General features: G+C 40.1%; 1 pseudogene; it reads right to left on the bottom strand.

Annotated features, from left to right (window-relative positions):
* LOC112130972 (melanoma-associated antigen C3-like) overlaps positions 1–20,187 on the bottom strand; it is a 644,458-nt pseudogene that overhangs the window by 223,622 nt on the left and 400,649 nt on the right.

The following is a 20,187-nucleotide window of genomic DNA, read 5'->3' as shown; positions in this document are numbered from 1 at the left end:
TTCTGTTGTTTGAACAACCCATTCTGTGGTATTGTGTTACAGCAGCCAGAAAAGACCAATACAGTGCAGAGGCCAAAAACTGGAATCAACCTGAATGCTGCAATAGAGAAATGGCTTAGTAAGTTGCATTTAAGCCATCCCCATTCACATGACTACACTTAAAAGTATGATAATTCTATACCAGAAAATGTGGATAGATTTTTATGAAGTGTTTCTAAGTTATATAACCAAGATGCATTAAAGAGTAAAATAGTGCTTCTATACAGGTGTATATATATGTATATATGCTATATTACTATATGAAATAGGCAAAGATATGGAAAAATGGACAATCACCTTTTAACATTGGTTATCCAATTGGAGGAGAGAGTAAAGAAATGCAAAATTTTATAGAGATGGTCTTTCTAAACATTAAATATATACATATATGTATATACGTGTATACATAACTCTTACGTAAATTCACATGAGCGTTTATACGTATAGAGCTATGTATATATGAAATGACAGTTGCCAATATTGTGCATATTGCTGGATATTTTTGGTTTTCAGTGTTTTATGTATTTGTAAACTTTCTTTCTTATAACTTGAATTTTTTTTTTTTTTTTTTTTTGAGATAGAGGCTTGCTCTGTCACCCAGGCTGGAGTGCAGTGGTGCGATCTCAGTTCACTGCAACCTCCACCTCCCGAGTTCAAGCGATTCTCCTGCCTCAGCCTCCCAAGTAGTTGGGACTACAAGCATGCACCACCACATCCAGGTAATTTTTGTATTTTTAGTAGAGATGGGGTTTCACCATATTGGTCAGGTTGGTCTTGAACTCCTGATCTCGTGATCCATTCGCCTCGGCCTGCCACAATGCTGGGATTACAGGTGTGAGCCACTGCTCCCCACCCTGAATTTTTTTTAAATAAAATTTTTAAATGATTTTAAGCTTTAACCTTTGTCTTAATCTATTTAATCTTACTAAAATGTAATACTACATACCGGCTAAATTAAAAACAATAGGAGTTTATGGCTGGGCGTGGTGGCTCACGCCTGTAATCCCAACACTTTGGGAGACCAAGGTGGGCAGATCACAAGGTCAGGAGATTGAGACCATCCTGGCTAACATGGTGAAACCCCATCTCTACCAAAAATACAAAAAAAAAAATTGCTGGGCATTGTGGCAGAAGCCTGTAGTCCCAGCTACTCAGGAGACTGAGGCAGAAAAATTGCTTGAACCCCAGGCGGAGGTTGCAATGAGCCAAAATCACACCACTGCACTACAGCCTGGGTGACAGAGCAAGAATCCATCTCAAAAAAAAAAAAAAAAAAAAAAAGTTTATTTAGCTCATTTTTCTGGAACTGGGAAGTCCAAGAGCATGGTGTTAGCATCTGGTGAGGGCCTTCTTCCTACGTCATAAGATGAGAGATGGCATCACATGGTGAGAGGGCAACAGCATTGGAGTCAGCCCAGGTTATCTCTACCTCTTCCTATAAAGCTACTATTCCCATATCATAGGGACTCCATCCTGATGAACTTATCTAATCCAAATTACTTCCCAAATACCTCACCTCCTATTGACATATGAATCTGAGGATTATATTTTCAATACATGCAATTTTGGGGACACATTCAAACCATAGCAACATTTCTAAATAAAACATTATACAGCAGATTCAGAAAATAACCTAACATGTATAAAATTGATGATTGTTTTGTCTTCCATTTATTCATCAAACATACATTGAGCAGCCACCATGATGTTCTGATAAGTGTATTAAGGTGGATGCAATTACAAAAATGAATGAAATATGCTTCTTTCTGGTGTATATTTTATAATGGGGGAGACAAAGTTGTAAATCAATGATTTTAACACAACATGGTAAGTGCTCTAATACAAGTAGTAGTAGGACAACAGGAGCCACTAACTCCGCTGGGGTTGGTGGTGGGGAGACATCAGAGTGGGAGCAACATTTGATCTTAGCCTTGAAGAATGATTAAGCTTTCATCACTCATCAGACGTAGGTGGGGAAGAGAAAGCAATTACTTCAAAGAGGAAGGAAAAACACGTAGCACTATTTTACTTGCTCATCAGTGACATGTAAGGAGCAGTAAACAGCTTGGTTTATTGTTTGTTTGTTTGTGTGTGTGTATGTGTGTTTGAGATGGACTCTCACTCTGTCGCCCAGGCTGGAGTGCAGTGGCATGGTCTCGGCTCACTGCAACCTCCGCCTCCTGGATTCAAGAGAGTTCTTCTGCCTCAGCCTCCCGAATAGCTGGAACTACAGGTGCATGCCACCACGCCCAGCTAATTTTCGTATTTTTATTAGAGATGGGGTGTCACCATATTGGCCAGGCTGGTCTCGAACTCCTGACCTTGTGATCTGCCCACCACACCTTCCAAAGTGCTGGGATAAAAGGCGTGAGCCACCGTGCCCGGCCTACAGCTTGTTAATTATAGTTCTAAATGACAATAATGTGGAAAGAGAGTGTATTAGTCTGTTCTTATACTACTAATAAAGACATAACTGAGACCGGGTAATTTATAAAGGAAAGAGGTTTAATGGACTCACAATTCCACATGACTGGGGAGGCCTCACAATCATCACAGAAGGCAAATGAGAAGCAAAGTCACATCTTACGTGGCAGCAGGCAAGAGAGCTTGTGCAGGTTAACTCCCATTTATAAAACCATCAGATCTCCTGAGATGTATTCACTACCATGGGAACAGTAGGGCGGAAGTCACCACCATGATTCAATTATCTCCACCTGGCCCAACCCTTGACATGGGAATTATTACAATTCAAGGTGAGATTTGGGTGGGGACACAGCCAACCATATCATTCTGCCCCCAGCCCCTCCCAAATCTCATGTCCTCACATTTCAAAACCAATCACGCCTTCCCAACAGTCCCCCAAAGGCTTAAATCATTTCAGCATTAACTCAAAAGTCCACAGGCCAAGGTCTCATCTGAGACAATGTAAGACCCTTCTGCCTATGAGCCTGTAAAATCAAAAGCAAGTTAGTGACTTCCGAGACACAATGCAGGTACAGGCACTGGGTAAAGACGCCCATTCCACATGGGAGAAATTGGCCAAAACAAAGGGGCTACAGGCCCCATGCAAGCCCAAAATCCAACAGGGCAGTCATTAAACCTTAAAGTTCTAACATGATCTCCTTTGACTCCATGTATCACATCCAGTTCATGCTGATGCAAGTAGTGGATGCCCATGGCCTTGGGCAGCTCTGCCCCTGTGGCTTTGCAGGGTACAGCCCCTCTCCCAGCTGTTTTCACAGGCTGGCATTGAGTGTCTGCAGCTTTTTTAGGTGCACGGTGCAAGCTGTCAGTGGATCTACCATTCTGGGATCTGGAGGACAGTGGCCCTCTTCCCACAGCTCCACTAGGCAGTGCCCCAGTGGGGACTCTGTGTGGGGGCTCTGACCCCACATTTCCCTTCCACACAGGCCAAGCAGAGGTTCTCCATGAGGGGTCCACCCCTGCAGCACACCTCTGCCTGGACAGCCATGTGTTTCTATGTATCCTCTGAAATCTAGTAGTAAGAGGTTCCCAAATCTTAATTTTTGTCTTCCACATACCCACGGGACCAACATCATGTGGAAGCTACCAAGGCTTAGGACTTGAATCCTCTGAAGCAATGGCCTGAGATGCACCTTGGCCGCTTTTAACCTTGGACTGAAGTGCCTAGGAAGCAGGCACCAAGTCAAGAGGCTACACACAGCAGAGGGTCCCTGGATCTGGCCCAAGAAACCATTTTTCTCTTCTAGGCCTCCAGGCCTGTGATGGAAGGGGCTGCAATGAAGGTCTCTGACATGCCCTGGAGTCATTTTCCCCATTGTCTTGACAATTAGTATTTGGTTCCTCCTTACTTATGCAAATTTTTGGAGCTGGCTTGAAGTTCTCCCCAGAAAATAGGTTTTTCTTTTCTATTGCATTATCAGGCTGCAAACTTTTCAAAGTTTTATGCTCTGTTTCCTCTTGAACACTTTGCTGCTTAGAAATTTCTTCTGCCAGATACCCTAAATTATCTCTCTCAAGTTCAAAGTTCCACAGATCTCTAGGGCAGAGGCAAAATGCCATAAGTCTCTTTCTATGGCAAGAATGACCTTTACTCCAGTTCCCAAGTTCCTCATCTCCATCTGAGACCACCTCAGCCTGGACTTTATTGTCTATCTCACTATCTGCCTTTTGGTCAAAGCCATTCAACAAGTCTCTAGGAAGTTCCAAAGTTCTCTATATTTTCCTGTCCTCTCCTGAGACCTCCAAACCTCTGTTCCAACCTATGCCTGTTACCCAGTTCCAAAGATGCTTCCACATGTTTGGATATCTTTACAGCAGTGCTCCACTCTCTGCGGTACCAATTTGCTGTATTAGTCTATTGCTGTATTAGTTTGCTGCTAATAAAGACAAACCCAAGACTGGGTAATTTATAAAGGAAAGAGTTTAATTGACTCACAGTTCCACATCGCTGGAGATGCCTCACAATCGTGGCAGAAGGCAAATGAGGAGCAAAATCACATCTTACGTGGAGGCAGGCAAGAAATCTTATGCAGGGGAACTCCCATTTATAAAACCATCATATCTCATGAGGTATCAGATGTCCAGGATAAAAGCATGGGGGAAACAACTAAAAGCACCAAGGGACAAAGATATTTAGAGAAAGTTCTGGTTTGAAAGTAATAAAATGAGAACCGGCTTCGAAAAATGCAAACATTGTTTTCTGGATGAAGAAACACTCAAATATGCATTTAACGGAAAAAAAAATCACCAAAGAAATCTGGCCAAGTTAAGCAACTTGTTTGCAGTTAGGTTAGAAATATGGGTTGCTGCTCATTTACGCCTGTGGAAGGAGGTTGGAGAGGAGAGATGTTCAAATGATGATTCATCAGGTACAAAGAGAAAATGTCACAGATCAGCCACTACCACAACTTCATTTTATAAATTAATCATAACCCATATATGACCACTTATTATGAAGTATCTAAGGTGATATGGATTGGCTGTGTCCCCACCCAAATCTCTTTTTAAATTGTAGTTCCCATAATCCCCACGTGTTGTGGGAGGGACTTGCTTGGAAGTAATTGAATCATGGGGTCAGTTATCCTCATGCTGTTCTCATGATAGTGAGTTCTCAGGAGATCTGATGGTTTTATAAGGGACTTTTTTCCCTTTTGCTGAGTACCTCTCTCTTGTTGCCTTGTGAAGAAGGATGTGTTTGCTTTCCCTTCCACCATGATTGAAAATTTCCTGAGACTTTCCCAGCCATGTGGAGCTGTGAGTCAATTAACACTTTTTTCTTTACAAATTACCCAGTCTTGGGTATTTCTTCATAGCAGCGTGAGAATGAACTAATACATAAGGGCACCAGAATGCCTAGCTATTGAGCACAGGTGACCAAAGATAATTGTGTCTTCAATAAAAACAAATAAGGGCTCAGTAATCATGAGTTAACAGCAGCTTATACATGACATGCTAGCACTTGGAGAGTTGGCAAAGAAAAGCAAGAACTAGCTGGCTTTTATTTATGTATTTATTTATATTATGATTGTTAATAACAGTAGCCATTTTATCAAATGCCTATTACGCGTCTAATATATTACCAGGTTTTTTACATAAATTACTTCATTCAATTCCAGAGAGACCCTAAGACACAGAGGCGTACCATTATCATCTCATTTTATACATCAGGGAATTAATCCTTACAGAGGTTAAGGAACTTGCTCAGGGACAAATAGCCTTTAGGTGGTGATGCTTTAAAATGAGGTAAAACTTCAAAGCCTATCCTCTAAACTGCTATGTTAGATACTAAGTTATATTCTTCCTGCTACAAGCCTAGTCTTACCCAATATTATCTTATACATGCATTGTTGCTACAATCTGTCACATCTGTGGTCTTATCGAATCCGCAACATCCAGTGATCTTTCTAAAAATTAAATCAATCTACATCACTGTCATGCATCAAAGCCAAAATGGCTTTCCACTACATGTAAAATAAAACCCCAGTTCTTAACACTACGAGTCTCTATGTGTCTTTATCTTTGCCAAGCTCTCTAGTCTCAGTTGTCTATTTCCATTCTTCCTCCTCTCACTCTACTCCAGGCATACTTGCCTATTTGCTGCTCCTCAACACATTGTTCTTATTCTTACTTCATGACATTGCTACTTGATCTTCTTTATATCTAAGATGTTGTTTAGAAAGTCTTCACACAGCAGATTCTATCTCATTGTTTAGTTCTGAATTCAAAAGTCAACTCCTCAGAGAAGATTTTCCCACATCTCCTAAGTAAAATGTTGGCCTCTGTCCCACTACCACCATTCTCAACCTTCCCTTTGCCCACGTAAATATAAATTAAACAACTGCAGAACTATAGACTATACATTCTTAACTGTAAGCCCAGGACCTAGAACAGGTCTGACACATATCAGGCACTCCATAAAATATTTGTTTCCTGAGACACTGGTACAACAAAGTGTCATATTCATATGACCGTTAATACATATATTAGACGAATGCATAATATGCATAAATATATATGTATATATATATATATAGATATAGATATAGATATAGTGTGTGTGCAGTATATGAGCTTCTTGTAGTCATCCTGAAGAAGTGGAATTTATACCCAACGCTCAAAATTTGGTTTTAAAGTCAAGACTAATGGTGCCACACATGCACCAAGAGGGTACAATAAGGATTATTATTTACACGAGTCAAACAACAAAAATAGAGTAAGACTGTATGAAACTTCAGCCCTGATGCTTGACTGACAACTGAAATTTGCCATGTTGTATTTATTTTCAACTAGTTTAAATAACATTCTATGAGGCCTCCTGCCTAAAATCAACAAGGAAGGTAAAAGTTCTATTGCCTTATTCAAGAGCTGAATGTTGTTTATTTTAAGAAGTGAAATGAGTATCTTGGTCACTATCAATGATGTCTGGAGCTCAAAAATCTACAACACCAAACACAAAGGAGTGCCTTGGTAAGAACATGGTATTGAGGTTTTCATATGTACAGAGAAATGCATAATCTTAATTTACATTTGAGGCATCTATGAGTCAAAATAACTCAAGAGTTCTTTAACCCAAATGGGGCAACCTTGGATAAAGAATTGTTTTCTCAATGGCCAGACTACTGGGTAATCTGCCCCGATATTCACGTAGGTTCTTTTCTAGTTTCCTTAAGCGTCAGCCAGCTTGAGAAATAAAGGGACAGAGTACAAAAGAGAGAAATTTTAAAGCTGGGCATCCGGGGGAGACATCACTTGTCTGTAGGTTCCGTGATGCCCAACAAGCTGCAAAAACCAGCAAGTTTTTATTAGGGAGTTTCAAAAGGGGAGGGAGTGTGCAAATAGGTGTGGGACACAGACATCAAGTAATTTACAAGGTAATAGAATATCACAAGGCAAGTGGAGGCAGAGTGAGATGATAGGACCACAGGACCGAGGCAAAATTAAAATTGCTAATGAAGTTTCGGGCACCACTGTCATTGATAACATCTTATCAGGAGACAGGGTTTTGAGATCAACCGGTCGGACCAAAATTTATTAGGTGGGAATTTCCTCTTCCTAATAAGCCTGGGAGCACTACGGGAGACTGGACTCTATTTCACCTCTGCAGTCTCAACCAAAAGAGATGACCACGCCCAGGGGGGCAGTTCAGAGACCCACCCCCAGGTACGCATTCTCTCTCTCAGGGATGTTCCATGCTAAGAAAAAGAATTCAGCGATACTTCTCCCATTTGCTTTTGAAAGAAGAGAAATATGGCTCTGTTTCAACCAGCTCACCAGCGGTCAGACTTTAAGGTTATCTCTCTTATTCCCTGAACAATTGCTGTTATCCTGTTCTTTGTTCAAGGTGCCCACATTTCATATTGCTCAAACACACATGCTGTACAATTTGCACAGTTAATGCAATTATTACAGGGTCCTGAGGTGATATACATCCTTCTCAGCTGACAGGATTAAGAGATTAAAGTAAAGACGGCATAGGAAATCACAAGGGTATTGATTGGGGAAGTGATAAGTGTCCATGAAATCTTTACAAGTTATGTTTAGAGACTGCAGTAAAGACAGGCATAAGAAATTACAAAAGTATTAATTTGGGGAACTAATAAATGTCCATGAAATCTTCACAATTCACGTTCTTCTGCCAGGGCTTCAGCCGGTCCCTCCATTTGGGGTCCCTGACTTCCCACAACACCAGACCAAATAGTCAGACCATTGACAATAGCTCAAACGTCTCTAAAAATGTTCAGATTAGGTCAATTAATGGCCAGGACATCCAGTGTTAAGATGATTGTTTAAAGTTTGGCCGACTGAATCTTGGGTTTTGTGCTTTATCAGGGAAATCTTGGTTAAGATATGAAAAGCAGCAGTTCCCAAGCAACCTCTATTAGGGGTGAGGGTGGTAATGCCATTGATAATAGGGAATGATAATCCTTTGGTAGTCACTCTTGATTCTAAGGGACTCCCTGGTTATCCAAGGAGTCTGAAAGAGCAATGTCGTCTTACAGAACTGTGGAATCTAGTGAGGGACTGAGGACAGAGGAGTTACCATCTCCTGTAGGTGGGAATATACAGAAAAATCAGGTGTGGCTCCATCCTGTAGAGAGGAAGTCTCACTAGCCATTATGAGCTAACTGGTTGCTACTTCCATGACCCAGGCATGATGAACACCTAGATGTTGAGGGTCACAGGTACAGGGCCTGAGAGAACTTATATTTCTGGTCAAAACCCAGTAGGTTGCCACCAGTTGCCACGCTAATGGCATATAGCATAAAGCCAAACAGAGCAGTTCCTTGTATCAGAAGCCCATGGGCAACTAAAGGCTATCATCGCTGGTCTGGTGACTTCAGTAAGTATGAAATGAGGTTGCTAAAATCTCTACAGTGAATAAGTCTCTGGGGAGACCTAACACAAGTGCCTGTTGCATAGCAATTTAGACAAATTCCAGAGCCTTTTGTTGCAGGTGGCTTCATTCAAGATGGACCAATTTACAAGTGACAGAACAAATACACTTAAATAAATTTGTATGTAGGGAATCTATTACCTCCAGGATCCAAAAATGTCTAAATGATATTAGACTTGTTTTAAAAATGTGGGTACTGAGACTAAAAGCTTTTTCTTGACACTGTTGAATTGGAGCAGCCCTCAGATTACCAAATAATTTTCAGAAATTTAACTGATGTAGTGTGGCTATGTACTATGTGTGAGGGCAATGGCTGATTTCCTTTCTGTGATCTTTTTTGCTAACATTTTTATGTCCTGAAGAAGTGGCTCATAGGAAACTCCTCAGAAGAGGTTGTCATCAGTGTAATGTCATACCTGAGCATCTAGGAAAATCTAGATATAGTTAATATTCTGCCTGTGAAGATTATATGAGATGACGGAAGTGGAAAGTTACCCCACCAAGTACCCTGGTAGAGTTCTATTGTGTCCCTTTGAAGGTGAAGGTAAGTACACTGCAGGTGAGAGGCTGTTGAAACAGGAAGTGAACAGGACATTTAGCAAAATACTTTGCTATTACTGCAAATTATTTACCAGTTACATATTGGATGGAGTCAGTAATTTGAATAATATTAGGTATGAAGACCTGATGAGCGGGACCATGGCATTAAGCTTACAGTAATATACACTGAGGCACCATTTATATTTTCCAGACTTAAGAACAATCCAAATTTGGCTGTTAAATGCATAAGCAGTGAGGGTAATCATCTATACAGGTCTAATTCTCTAAATAGGTCTTATATAATGGGTTTCAATTATTGAAGATTCTATTTTAATTTAGATTGGGCTTTTTTAAAAAACGGAGGAAGATGTTAATTATTAACTTATTTTAACTGGGTGAGGCAGGCCATAGGGTCCCATTTTTCAAGCTGATTACAAGTACCAAAGACTTAATTTTAGTTTATTACTCATTAGGTCAGATTGTCCATGATCAGTAGGGGATATTTGGAAAGAATTGATGCCATGGATATGGGGATTTTAGGCAAGGGAATAATTAAAATAGTTGAGGCTGGGCGTATCTGTTCATTTCCATTTTAAATTCAGTAACTCTCCAGCTGTTTTTTTATCAGCTTGATCAGATGTGGGGTAGGAGAAGGGAATGAGATGAAGCTTAAAATCTGGCGGCAGACAAACATCAAAAACGGAATCAAACTCATTATTGCATACGACCACCCCACACACATCACAACTCTCCCTATCTACACCCTCACCGCCACCCTCCCACACACACAGAAACACCAATTCCTTTTCCTCTTTTACTGTGGAATAAATTATTAAGCAGGAAATTTGTCTTCAGTGCTCGTTCCCCATCTAGTCCTTAATCCCAATGTCTGGCTAACTGTGGCTGCCAGCCTGTCTCACAACCTGGAAGGTTCTCAACTCCCTCCCTCCTCATACACATGCTCTTCCCCTTCTTTCCCTCCCTCTCCATTATTAGAAAACACCACAGAGATACACAGACCTTTTCAGAATCTTTTGGTTGAATTTTAATCATCAACATCCAAGAATCTTGGTGCAATATGTAGTTTCTCTGCACAGGAGACCATTTCTAGAGGTTAACCTAGAGATGAGATAGGTCTTGGTCTTCTGATGAGCTCTCACAATCACTTTAGGTGGGAGATTCCTTGTGGCTGTCTTCATCCTCATTTGGCTGATTTTCATCCCTTTTTTTATTAGTGTGGGAATACAAAATTAATACTGTTGACTTTTTCCCCGCTTTACGTCTTTCTGAATTCTGCTGAACAAATGATCTTATCTTCTTTGCTGCCTTCAACAACTGGAAGAAAAACAGAGTGAGCCAAAAGAGACATTAATTTGGAGAAGTGGATAGGGAATGTGTGGAAAGGGAGATTTTGTGATGATGAGTACAGGTTGAGGAAAGATTTTGTGCCAGATAAGGACAAGGTAGGAATCTTGGGTTAGGTATCAATGGGGAGGAAGAGTCACATAATTAGGGATATCTGACCTCATCAGTTTCACCTTCTTTAGCTTCACGAGTAGTTTTCTTTCTCCTTTTCATTCTGGGATTTTCTTGGCTTGTGCTTGCGGATGGTTCAGGCATGTCTGAACTACCTTCTCCTACTTCTTCGGTATCCTTTGGGATAGTGTAGCAATGGTGGCCTATAGTCCCTTCTGGCTCCTTGTTAATCTCCGCCATCTTAGAGCAAAAGTAGGCTATAGCCTCTTTTATTTCTTCAGGAACATCTTCTATCTTAGAACAACAGAAGCGTACAGTGTCTTCCTCTTCTTCACTAAACTCTGCCATCCTAGATGAACAGTAGCCTACAGCCTCTCCTGATTTTTCCCTAACCTCTGCCACCCTAGAGCAACAGTAGCCTACTCCAGGCCTCCTGATCTCTCTCTATATATACTCCTCAGGACAATGAGATTCCACATTCTTCAGCCTGATTGGCCAGCAAGAAATTACTCTGCCAATGGTAGCCCTGGGGTGGCTTAGACATCACAAAGCACCACTCCTGACAATTTCATGGCTTACACATCACAAAGCACCACTCCTGACAATTCCATGTGGGGAGGGACAGGGTACAGGGGAGTCTAAACAGTCTGGTTAGAGAAAAAGGAGAGCTTCCTCAACACCAATAAGGGTCATTCTAAAGTGACCTCCCACCCTTCTTCATCTCTCCTAGTTTAATTGTGGTGTGTCACATGGCTTAGAAGGGTGTTTTCCCCAAGCCATTCCCCATGGCTACCCCAATCAGTCATTCATTCTGTTGTCTCCCAGCCTTCACCAATACTGGATATTTTGTATGTCTTATCGAAAATCCTGAGCCAATGTGCCCATATTTAAGTCTAAATACAGATGTGAGTTATCTCACTTTTCTCCAACACTTGCCTCTACCAGGCAACTTTCCCAGGGTGTGTGTGTGTGTGTGTGTGTGTGTGTGTGTGTGTGTCATTACTGCATACAATTCATGGACATTCCTCTCTACCTTATTCATATAAGTTTCTTCTTTCAGAGAACCTCATATCAAGTCAATATCATCAGGATTATGTGACTCCTCCATGAAAATGGTTGAATGAATCCCTTGTTTTTTTCCACGAGGGTGTCATGGATGTTTCTCCCTAAAACTCTGATGATCAAAATCTTTTTTGTGACACTGACCTAAGCAGTATCGCAAGAAGCATTTTTAAATCTCCTAGTGAGTTATCTGCTTTTTGGAGTGTGTTCTCAGCATTTCAAATAGTAACTGCTCTCCCTCCATATGAGTGACCACCCAATGGGCCTATATATTGAAGAGACTCTCAGTCTTTCTCCTGAACTGTCTATAGAAAGAATACTAACACCTGGTTTAGAAACAACTGATGGTAAAAACGAAAGAGTTTATCCTTGAGCCTAGTTTCAGCCATATCTTATATTGGAATTGAGACACATGATTCAATCTGAATTCACAGATCCAGGCTGAAACACAAGATTCAGGGCTGCATTAAGAAGGGCTCCAATCCAATATTCCTGTCAATAAATGTCAATCAGTTAAACTGCTGACTTACGTTGTTGAAATCTTTAGCACAGGCTTGGTAGAACTCTACCAATGCTGCACAAAGCAGTACAGTTTAAAGTACAAGCCAGGCCGCAGGCAGTAGCTCAAACTGCATGTCACCAGCAGGTAGCAGTGCCAGTTAGGAAGCTAAAGCAAGAGAAAAAAGACCCCTGGTGGTAGTCCTGTTCACAGATTCAATGTGACAGGATGGATTCCACACCAAAAATTTGGTTTGGATGTCAAAACTGATGATACATGCACCAAAAGGGAATGGAAAATTTTATTACTCACATAATGAGGCTTTCTGAGGAGATCAGGACAGATTTCCAAGCAGGTAAAAGAATGCTTGAGAGAACAGAGAGGAAAAAAAAAAAAACTGGCTTGGCTTTTATGATGGTTAGGGGGTAAAGCTGGTATGAGTGTCCCACACACAGACTAGGGCTTGCATGGTTTGACCTTCACACTAGCCCTAAAGAAGGAATCACCTGGGCTTTCTTATCAGATCTAGGTAAGAAGAGGAAGAGGAAGTGGTGGGTCTTGAAAATTGTTAGCCGTCAAATGTAAAACATGGAGTCAGATTCTATTACAGAGCTATTTTACAGAAGTGTTGTGTAAATGCAAAATGTTCTAGCAAAATTTAGAATTTTCAAAACCACTGTAACCAAGCTTCTCATATTGTTTTTGGTTTAAGCTGCATTTCATTACATTAGCATAACCAAAATTATGGTCCTTTAAATATTCTTTAAGAAAGCTTAGGATTATCTTGGTTCATCAACAGAGAAACTGTGCAGAAAGACAAAGCTGTTACCATCAGCAAGTCTGCTACTCTGTCTACAGGAGTGCAGACCTAATTTCACTATCTGCTGAATTATGTGAGGCTTTTTACCTTCTTCCTATCTCAGATCATTAAAGACTGTAATCATAACTACAGAAGCCAACATTTGTTGACCACTAAATATATGCTGAAATTAAGCTAAATAATTGTCATACCTGAGACTGGATAAGTTAGAAAAATCAGAAATTTATTTCTCACAATTCCAGATGCTGAGAAGTCCAAGATCAAGGTGCCAGCAGGTTTGGTTGTCTGGTAAGGGCTTGCTCTCTGCTTCCAAGATGGTACCTTTTTACTGCATCCTCTGGTGGGGAGGAACGCTGTGTCTTCACATGGAAGGTGGTAGAAGGAACAGCCAGTCTAAAGTTGTATGAAGACTCTTTTTAATGGCCCTGATCCTATTCATGAGCAAGGAGCCCTCATGCCCTAATCACCTCTTAATGACCCTGCCTCTTAATACTATCACATTGGCAAAATCTGAATTTTGGAGGAGACACATTTAAACCATAGCTATAACCACATCCATATTCAATGCTTGTCACAACCCTATTGGGGTAATTTGCAAAATAACACTTTTTGCCACCTCCATTCCAATTGTGGAAGCAGAAAAGATCATTGAGGAAAGCGCATGGGAATATTTATAGGCCAGGTTGAAAGGGACATGTATCACTCCCACTAACATTTCATTGGCAAGAGCTCACATAGCCACATTTAACTGCAAGAGAGATGGATAAATGGAATCTACCAAGAAGAGGATTATTTGAGTGTTGGTGATCAGCTAGCAATCTGCTACAACTGTCCCATCATCACTTTATTCCTAGCGCATAGAGTAGGGACTGGTATGTAGTAAGTGGTCACAAATATATCTGTTGAGTGAATGAGTTTGAATATTTGGTCAGAGTTACATATAGAAACATATAGAACTAGGTCAGAAACACATAGAACTTGGTTAGGTAATTTTTTAGATCTGCCACCAAATGCACAAGCAACAAACAAAATTAAACTGGACTATATCAAATTTAAAAATCTGCTGCAAAAAATATACAAAAAAATGAAAAGGCAACCTGAAGAAAAGGAGAAATATATTTGCAAATCACGTATTTGGCAAAGATCTAGTAGGCAGAATATTCTTACAACTCAAAAACAAAGAACTAAAACACCCAATTAAAAGTTAGGTAAAGAACTTAAGCTGACATTTATCAAAGGAAGATGTATAAATAACCAACAAATACATGAAAAGCTGCTTAATATCATCAGTCATTAGGGAAAATGCAAATCAAAACCACAACAAGAAACCACTTCACACCTACTAAGATAATTATATTAATTATTATTATTTTTTTTTTTGAGACGGAGTCTTGCTTTGTCACCCAGGCTGGAGTGCAGTAGCCCAAGCTCGGCTCACTGCAACCTCCACCTCCCAGGTTCAAGTGATTCTCCTGCCTCGGCCTCGCAAGTAGCTGGCACTACAGGTGCATGCCACCACGCCCAGCTAATTTTTTTTTCTATTTTTAGTACAGATGGGGTTTCACCATGTTGGCCAGGCTGGTCCCGCACTCCTGACCTCAGGTGATCCGCTCGCCTTGGCCTCCCAAAGTGCTGGGATTACAGGCGTGAGCCACTGCGCCTGGCCTATATAAATAATTTTTTAGATGGAAAATCAGAAGCATCGGTGAGGATGTGGATAAACTGGAACCCTCATACACTTCTGGAGGAAATGTATAATGGTGCAGTCTCCATGTAAAACAGTTTGGCAATTCCTCAAGAAGTTAAACATAAACTTACCATATGACCCAACATAATACTCCTAGGTATATAACCAAAATAATTGAAAACAGAAAAAAACAGTTGAGTGGAGCATTACAACAGCCAAAGGCAAATGATGTTTTAAGAACAAAAAATAGTCAGCTTCATGAAATACTTCTCACAGGTAATATGGGGCAACACAAGTGACCATTGAACTTGATAGTATGGAAGTTATTGGTAACCTTGAAAAAAAAGGAGAATAAAAGAATGGAAAATATTTAGTGTAAACCTGAATGATGTATATTAAGAACACAATATGAGGTGAGGAAGTGAGAGGTTTGATGCTAAGAAAAGGAAAAAGCATGGAGTTGGACGTTGATTTGGTGTCCCGAGAGTGGTTTTTTTGGTTTGTGTGGTTGTTTGTTTGTTTGTTTGAGACAGAGTCTCACTCTGTCGCCAGGCTGGAGTACAGCGGCATGATCTCAGCTCACTGCAACCTCCGCCTCCCAGGTTCAAGTGTTTCTCCTGCCTCAGCCTCCTGAGTAGCTGAGATTACAGGCATGCACCACCAACGCCCAGCTAATTTTTGTATTTTTAGTAGAGACAGGGTTTCACCATGTTGGTCAGCCTGGTCTCGAACTCCTGACCTCATGATCGCTTGCCTCAGCCTCCCAAAGTGCTGGGATTACAGGCATGAGCCACCATGCCCAGCCGAGAGTGTATTTTTAAGAGGGTCGATTTAGAGCATACCTGTATGCTGATGTGAATGATTAAGTGAAATCAATGATTGTAAAGAGCAAGAGGATAACTGCAGAAGAAAAAAAAATATTGATAATGCAAGAGGAGTATCAGAGCACTAGTAGATGGGACCTATACTAAAAGTAGAAGATCTGGCCTTATGCGAGAACAGGTTATTTTATACATTGTACAGAAGAAAAGGAAAGGATTATGACACGGTTACAAATGCAGGTAAGATGGTGAATTTGGTGGTAAAGATATAAGGGAATAAATCTCTGTTGATTCTTCTATTCTCTCAGTGAAGGAAGAGGAAAGGTCATAAAATGACAGGCATGAGAGGCTGGGTTTCTGAAGAACTGAGAAGAGAATAAAGTGTTGAATAGTCGATTTTAATAGTAGAAAAGGACACATAACATGGAAAGATTGCTCATTTGAGATATGCGGTCAAGAATTTCAGGTGACATCAGTCAGTCTACTCTTGAAAATTTCTATACTTCAAATGAGCTCTGGATTTTGAAGAAGAAACAGAAATGATTTGTAAGTGGAGCAAAGTGGCCACTTACTCCACCTCTAGTCTCTGGCGTAGGTGAGGGAAACTGGTGTTCACATGAAAGGACAGCTACATTCCAGTTATAACTAGAGGAAGGGAAGAGTTTGAAGCTACTGGGGAGTTTCTTAATGGCAGACTATGAGCTACAGAGGGCAGAAAAGAAGGGCTAATGGTGATGGAGAGAGAGCTGGGTTTAATTTTGTCATATATATAACAATATGTGGATAAGTGACCAGGCAATGAATAATCTGCAGGTAGGTGACTTAAAAGTGATGAGACAAGATGGAATTAATCCTGATGGTCTCAGAAGAAGGTCACTAATCAGATAAGCTACAGTCCAGAGTATTTATCCGGAATATGAGATATACTTAAGACTATTCTTTTCTGTACCTTGTATGGCAGTCTGGGAAGTGAGTAAAGACCTGCCTGTTGACTGCTTAATTAAGAGTGACCTAGAGCTCGGAGGAATCCAAAAACATCAATAAAAAAACCTTTCTCTAAATACCATGTATTCTGCTTTCTGATCCAGCCTTCCAAAGATAAATTATTGAGAACATTTGAGAGGGAAGATTTGAAAAGAGAGGAGTGTGTATGTTTAGGAATGTGGGTGTGAATAACAAAGACCAGCCATGGGTTGCTATTATAGGCATATGAAGCTCTGCATTATTCTTGAACAACCCAACATGCCTGTATGTCCGGGGCCCAGATATAGACACCAACACTTACTGGGCACCTGCAAAGCTGAAGCTGGGGATGCAGAGAGGCTGAAGGGAAGCGTATTAGCTCAATGTAGGAATGTATTTACTTGGGCTTTCTAAATGGCAGATGGGAAAAAAAATGAAAGAAAGGTAAGTAAGGTTTTTTATTTAACTTCTCTCCTCAGGAAGCAGTACTTAAAGTTGTATTTCCTACATAAATTCACCTGCTATAACTCCAGGGAGCTCATCAGTGGGCAGATGTTCTCACATAAGTGTAGTTACTAGCAAACATTTAATGAAAATCATGACTGCATCTGGCTCCCATTAAAAGGTTTATCTTTGTTATTGTCTTTTAAGAGAACAGTTCCCCATGCTTATAAATCCTGACTCAGAATACGAATTCAACCTGCCTCATGTGCTTTGTGGTTACACCTTCCTGCTAGAAATCAGCACAGTCCACAGAGAATAAATTTGGGGAGTATTGCCAAAGTGTTGTTTTTGTGTGTTTTTCAATGTGTATACACTGGAATGTCTAGGAGTTACGCACAGTCAGGGGAATGCATTCCTAAGATTTAATTGTTTTTGGTCAAATGCTTACAACATATGTGAGCATCATGGCAGGAGACGGGAAGCATTCATTGAATCCCCAACAGAGATATGAGCTCAAACCCAGGAATCCCTTAGTCACATTTTGAGTTAAGTGCTTACCCACTCAGTCTACTTTTGCATTTCTAAAAAAATTTAAAAAGCTGGAGATGAGTGGATAATTCCTTATGAGGCTATTGTAAAGATTAAGGGATCCATAAAAAGAGCGTAGCACCACAATCCACAGATGAGAGAAGATAATTTTAAATTATATACCTGTTAAGGGATTTGTATCCAAAATATATAACGTACATATACAAATCAATGAAGAAAAGATAAGTAACCCAGTTTAAAATGGGCAAAGGATATAAACAGGCATTTCTCCCAAGGAAGATATGCAAATGACTAACAAACACATTAGAAAATCCTTGACATCATCAGTCATCACGGAACTGCAAATCAAAACCACAAAGATATTACCTCACACTCAGGAGGATGACTAGAATCCAAAAGTCAGATATTCACAAGTGTTGATGAGGATGTAGAGAAATAATAGCCCTCGTACAGGGATAGTGGGAGCGTAAAATGGTGCAGCTGCTTTGGAAAATAGTTCAGAAGTTCCTAAAAAAGTTAAACATGAAATTAGCATATAGTCCAGAGATTCCTCTCCTAGGTATATATCCAAGAAACTGAAAATATTTTCACAAAAAAACTTTTACATAAATTGTCATAGAAACAATATTTACGATACCCAAAATGTGAAAACAACCCAAATGCTCATCAACTGATGAATGCATAAAAAAATTGACAATCTATGTAACAGAATATTACTTAACCATCAAAAGGGATGAAGTACTGGTACATACTACAACATGCATGAGCCTTGAAAACATTATCTTAAGTGAAATAAGCCAGTCACAACAGACCACATACTATATGATTTCATTTATATCAAACAACCAGAACAGAAAATCAATAGACAGAAAGTACTATAAGAATTGCTTAGGGCTGGGGATGGGAGTTGGTGGCATGGGGAGTGATAGCTAAAGGGCACAGGGTTTCTTTATAAAGTGACAAAAATGTTCTAAAATTGACCGTTTTGATGATTGCACATACCTCTGAAATACTAACCAACATTTAATTATACATTTCAAATGGATACATCCTATGGTATGTTAATTATATCTCAATAAAGCTGCTTTGAAAAGCCTGTGTGCTAGCAGGGGATAGCGGAGCAGAATTTCAGTGACTCAAGAAAGAAAAAGTGTGTAGCACAGTAACCCAGAACACAGCAAATGCTAATTAAGTATCACCCATTATTATTCTACCATCATTTACTATATTCCTCAGACCAATTCAGTTTGTCTGTCTCAAAATCAATCCATAGCAAATGACTAAGTTAGTAGTAAGAAATTAAATGTGACCCATAGATGATAATTATTGAGAAAATGATCTTTGGAACCAGACAATTATGGATCTACCATCGGTAACATATGGGCATATTAAGTTCCCATTTTCCTCATCTATAAGATGGAGATATTAATGGTGCCTGCCCCATATAATTATTATTAGAAGTAAATAAAATATGTGCTGAGAGCAATACAGTGACTGGCACTCATCAAAAATTACTTTCCCCTGTTTGGAGCCAACATCCGACATCTTCAAATGCCCACAAAAGATCTTTCCAATCTTTATATGTTAATATTTTATTTAAAATGTAAAACTTTTCCTGGAAATTGCTTCTAATAACAATGTTTTGCTGCTTAAATATTGTCAGCTGCCGAAATGTAAAGTATACCAAAAGGCTGCATTTTTGTTTGTTTGTTTTTTTGAGACGGAGTCTCGCTGTCACCCAGGCTGGAGTGCAGTGGCGCGATATCAGCTCACTGCAACCTCCCCTTCCCGGGTTCAAGCGATTCTCCTGCCTCAGCCTCCTGAGTAGCTGGGACTACAGGCGCCCATCACCATGCCTGGCTAATTTTTTTGTACTTTTAGTAGAGACGAAGTTTCACCATATTGGTCAGGCTGGCCTTGAATTCCTGATCTTGTGATCTGCCCACCTTGGCCTCCCGAAGTGCTGGGATTACAGGCTGGCTAATTTTTTTGTATTTTTAGTAGAGACGGGGTTTCACCATATTGGTTAGGCTGGTCTTGAACTCCTGACCTTGTGATCCGCCCACCTTGGCCTCCCAAAGTGCTGAGATGACAGGCGTGAGCCACGGTGCCCGGCCAAGGCTGCATTTTTAAACTCATTGTTCTCTATAGGTAACTAGTAGATAGAAAAAAGTCACTGATGCTCATTGAGTTAGAAGATACACTTTTTTTTTCTTTTTAATTTTGTGGGTATATAGCAGGTGTATATATTTACAGGATACATGAGATATTTTGATACAGGCATACAATGTGTAATAATTACATCAGGGTCAATGGGGTAGACATCATCTCAAGCACTTGTCATTTTTTTGTGTTACGAACATTCTGACTGTACTCTTTTGGTCATTTTAAATTGTACAATAAATTATT

The sequence above is a fragment of the Pongo abelii genome, chromosome X, assembly GCF_028885655.2.
Source record: "Pongo abelii isolate AG06213 chromosome X, NHGRI_mPonAbe1-v2.0_pri, whole genome shotgun sequence".
In the NCBI taxonomy this organism is placed as follows: Eukaryota; Metazoa; Chordata; class Mammalia; order Primates; family Hominidae; genus Pongo; species Pongo abelii.
The sequence above is the reverse complement of the archived record's forward strand: the minus strand, read 5'-3'. Positions and strand labels throughout refer to the sequence as shown.